Genomic DNA, 5,094 nt, shown 5'->3' with positions numbered 1-5,094 from the left:
ACTAACACAAAATTACGAGTAAAGACAAGAGACACAATAGTTCGCAAACACGAAGACAGGCAGCACCCCTCCCTCCCTTAATAAAGTCGAAAATGATATATATGTCGTCTTATTTATTATAAAGTCACCATTTCACTAATAGGCCTAGTACCATTTGGAAATGTTTAGACAGAGTGGTATACACCCCAGTGTCAAGGCCCCACAAGATAACACAGATTCCTACTTTCGTTTTTAACTTAATTTTGCGCCTACTTCTAAATATTCAGATTCATGGATAAAAACGACATTTTGAAGAAGAGCTATTCTTCCAATAACTTATAATGTTACCTGTAATATTACACTTTTCTATGGCGTGTAGCAAAGTATCAGCACATATCTTGACCTCCCTGTAGATCTAGTACTACATCTAGTGTATGTTGTATGGCGTGTGTCCCATGATATCCGGTGCCTGGAATCTGTGCAATACCCCCAAAAAAGTGCTATACCCAGAAAGAAGTACACTACACCCAATACTGCGATAATATACACAGGATATCCTCTTAGATGGGTTGAGAAATGGTTATCTGGAAAAAATGGTACACTGAATTGGTACCGTTACCGTTATACAGCCAATTCATAGAAAAATCAATACATCCGGCGCCATTTGCCGGCGCCATTGCTTGTGACGTATTATAAGGTATACCACGCCCGATCAAATTAAAGACGATGATGTAGTTTAAATGATGGTGGGTTTTTCTAAGTTTATAAATTCAAATATATGTATATTTTTTTTATTTTTTAATATAAGTTGATGCCCCATCACCTGTCATTTTGTCACCAAAATGAATTCAATGGATTTTTTTTTTTTTATTAAAGATCATGAATTTAACACCAGTATTTAATTATTTCAAACACTTAACACTTTTTAATCTCAAAAGCAGGCATGAGTATGTAATTTAAGTGATTAAATAATTTTTTTGCAAGACAAAATTTCTTCCTTACAAATTGTTTACACTATAAGCTATGTATATTGCTTATTTACCGGGGGTGGGGGTGCAAGCAATTAATTATAACAATGAAAATAAATAACAATCATTCGGAGGTACTGATACTGGCAAAGTTAACACTTCTGCACTGCACACATCTATAATTACATTTATACATGAAATACTAATTGTAGACAGGATTTAAATTAAGAACCTGATATATTAGATAAGTTAACCCAACTGTTTCAGAAACAGCTGAAAATGATATTGTTGCTTGAATACATATAAAACTGCAATCAAATCAGTATAATTATAGTTTAGTAAGTACAGTATGCAAGTATAAAAAAATATGCACATGCAGGCTCCTTTAACGTAGTATTTGTTTTCTCTTTTTTAATTGTTTTATTAGTACATACCTATTCCATTTAGAAATTCAATGAGAATTTTTAAAAGAAATGATTGCCATAACTGGAAATTAACATATATTTATCCATTGATATGTAAACATAATATACAGTACTAGGTCATAAGTAAGTTCCCAAAGAAAATGTCCACTATATATTTAATACAAAACCATATACTTTTAAACAATTTTTCTGACCGCATTTCTTCATCAATTTTGATGAAATAAAAAGCACTGATCTCAGAAGTATTCACAGTAGCATATAATAATTTAAGAATAAATAAATGATAATATATTGTAAAGATATGACGATTTTAACACGAATCTTAATTTGAGAGTATATACTATTTATATAAGTATGTGTAATTTGGGGGGGGGGGGGTGTAAGAGAAGATTTTGAAAAAAAGATAGATTTGCATTAAATATATAGAGAAAATTCTCTTTGTGAACTTACTTATGGCCAACTACTGTAGTCAGGAATACCGTTATGTACAGAAATGAAACGTACGTTACAAGCCAGAGCAGGTATTTTATATTTCATTATCAGTGATATATAAAAGGTACGCATAACAACAGATTTTTTGATGAAGTTCGATAGCATGAATGAGTTAAAAAATGATAAGTTCTATTGTGTGTTTTTCAAGTTGGTAAATCGCAGAGCTCAGATAAGGTGCGTATCAGCGTAAATACTCATTAAATTTTACCAAATACGCATTTAAGTTGAAAATCATGCGTATAATTACTCATTAACGAATGTAAATACGCTTTACACTCCCAAAGTAATGCTTATTACTCCGCGTATTTGTGATACATGTAGTATGATATAAATATGAATTATCTATTCATATGAATTGAGGTTAGCCCAGGGCTTGATCATACATGATATTTAGCGCTATGAAATACATTTGGATGACAATCACAATTTTGAAAAATTGGAAGAGTTAACTCAAAACACTATTATATATTCCTAATTGTTATACTTTCTTGATGATTATGATAGCCCCATATAGACAATTTCATCTCTATTCATATTTGCAGAAAATGTCAGAGCGGAAAGTCGACACATACACACACACACACATATATACCAAAATTAAGTATGGAAAATGAGTTTTGCAAACGTGAAATGTACGTTATGTGTGCGTTATCTGTTTTGGAACCCATGAGTGCAGACACTTAAGGTTTCTACAATGTGTATGATTTCCTTTATGTTTGAGTTTATAATGTTTCACAACAATATCTTAACACGGTTTCCATTGATGTTTTCAATATTCTGGCAGCATAATTTCGTATCAGACATTATACGTATTGATAGAGACACTAATGCAATATCACCTTTCAAAAATGAATTCATGATCTCAGCGAAGCGTACATTGTGTTAATTTACTTGGTATTGAGGGTGCTTATGTTTGACATTGTGTAAAAAATGAAACGCATTATAATTACATGCATATAATTATATTTGTCTTGTCTTTTCTGCAATCATTTAGCAATATGAATAAGTATAGAAAGACAGTTTTGGAATTCTTTAATTGTTTTTTTTTTTTTTCTTCAGAATAAAGATTTGTGTACATTAACTGAGAATTTATCTATCTATCTATCTATCTATCTATCTATCTATCTATATATATATATATATCAGCATAAAAAGAATTATGAGTTTTAGCTAAACACTATGTATTCTGCTTTATCCAACGATGAGAATTTCATGCCATCTCATGAAGGCCATAATGCTGATCCCTTTATTTGTGTATGGATCAGTCATTAAAACCTTTTTTTCTTTAAGCATGAGATGATTGAACTGTAAGATGCGAATTGTTAGTGACTGCTCAAAGAAAAAATGTATGCATCAATTTGAAAGTATAAAATTCCGCTAAAAATCTGTATAATGTTATTTAGATTACGGACAGAAAGTCACAAAATCCGTAGGACAAAAAGTCATAATGATAACTTTTGATTAGATAGGATAAAGAGTCACGGGACAAAACCTCACTGGACTAAAAGTCACAAAAATGCTCACTAAAGCTGTTGTTCAGACACCAGACAACAAGAAACAAGCCAGCTTTGTGATATCACAGTTGTTTTCAATGAATTATATAGTTAAATTTAATGCTGAGAAGTGATTGATTTCATTTATCATATTTTTAATCCCAATAAAGGCCATTAATTATTGAAAGTAAATGAAACAACTTGACTCTTTGAAGACACCCTATTGTGTATACACAGCTACAAACACATGACCCCCATATCCTGTTACTGTAGCCCCTTTGTGTATACACAACTACTGACAGAAGACCCTGTTTATTGAAACCCTATATAAACCTCCAATGACACCTCAGGCATTTGGTATTTTGCTATTTGTATACATGAAATATGTATGATTTGATGAGAAATATAAATTTCTTTGTGCTATATGGAATATAGTCAAATGTATATTAACGAGGGAAAAAAAAGAAATAATGATACATAAATAAGTCAGTGATTTCAATACATTGCTCTATAATAAAATGGTTTTTTAATAAGCAAACAATTTACCACTTTGTAACCACCATCATATTTATACAAATCAGGACGTTAGCCATAAGAAAAATATGAATTTTTGAATCATTCATAGTTTCCATATGTTTCCAGCTCTAGCCACGTGGAGGCCTCCTTTCTGTAGAGCCATAATTTCTGTTTTTGAAATGAAAAATTTATAGCCAAAGGACCAAAACCATGAAGAGTAGAACATACAAAAAAATTATATCAAAAATAAATAAATTTTGTGATACTAACATTAACCAATTTCAGTTGTTGATAATTTGTTTTTCTACTGTGTGAAATAAAATTAGTGAAGCGTAATAACCAAAACCATAAAGAATGTAGTGGACAACAATGTAAATTACACAAAAAAATCTATGGTATTTCATTAACATAATACAATTTTTCTGTTTGTAAAAAAGAAAGTATTAAAGTCAAAGGACCAAAGCCATAAAAATGCACTAGATAAAAAAATGTAAATACTATATTTGTACAATAACATTATCATAGAATTACAAACATTTAATGAAACAATTGAATTTCTTCCTAACCTACATAATATCAAGCTGTATTCACTGGACACACCCGTCTGGCGGGGGAGGAATAAGCCTGAAAGTAACCCTACTCTAAGTTCTAACAATTTACTACATTATAATTAAAAATAAAATGAATAATCCAATTAAAACCACCACCTTCTGTAATGCAAGAAATTTCAGATCTTTTGAAACAAAATAAAACCAAATCAAGTATTTAATGAATTAAATTCCAAATATGAAATACTTAGTGGGCCAGCCAGTATTAATCAGGTTTATGACAAGAAAAAAAATGATGAAAAAAGAAGAATAAATGAATCAGGACATGTCATACACAGACGCAATATTGCAGACCACATCAAGGAAATTGACAGTTTAGTGGCATCAGGCCATTCTTTAGTAAAATCTATTATAAGAGATCAGGGGAAAGCACCATGTTTAATTCTTTACACTGATGATCAAATTGCTGACATTAAAACTTTATGCTGTAGTGGACAGACAATTTTAGGTGTGGACAAAACATTTAATCTATGTGACATGCATGTTACTGCAACATGTTATAAGCAAGTCAGGGTGATAAGGGATAGAACTAAAGCACCGCCAATATTTATTGGACCTTTATTCATTCATGACAACAGTGACTTTGTGTCTTATAGTAATTTTTTTCACCATT

The 5,094-nt window shown here is 30.9% G+C and overlaps 1 protein-coding gene across 2 annotated transcripts in view; it reads right to left on the bottom strand.

The window, feature by feature from the left end:
• Positions 1-459, bottom strand: part of LOC125672487 (tripartite motif-containing protein 3-like) — a 17,468-nt gene extending 17,009 nt beyond the window's left edge. The window contains exon 1 of one of the 2 annotated variants that reach the window (XM_056139248.1): positions 328-459. The gene's annotated coding sequence lies outside the window, so the exon portion shown is untranslated. The remainder of the gene's footprint in view (positions 1-327) is intronic. The other variant, XM_056139238.1, reaches the window with a different exon arrangement.
• Between the last annotated feature and the right edge of the window lie 4,635 nt (positions 460-5,094).

The sequence above is a fragment of the Ostrea edulis genome, chromosome 1, assembly GCF_947568905.1.
Source record: "Ostrea edulis chromosome 1, xbOstEdul1.1, whole genome shotgun sequence".
Lineage (NCBI taxonomy): Eukaryota > Metazoa > Mollusca > Bivalvia > Ostreida > Ostreidae > Ostrea > Ostrea edulis.
Note: the sequence above shows the minus strand (reverse complement) of the source record. Positions and strands in the feature narration are given on the sequence as shown.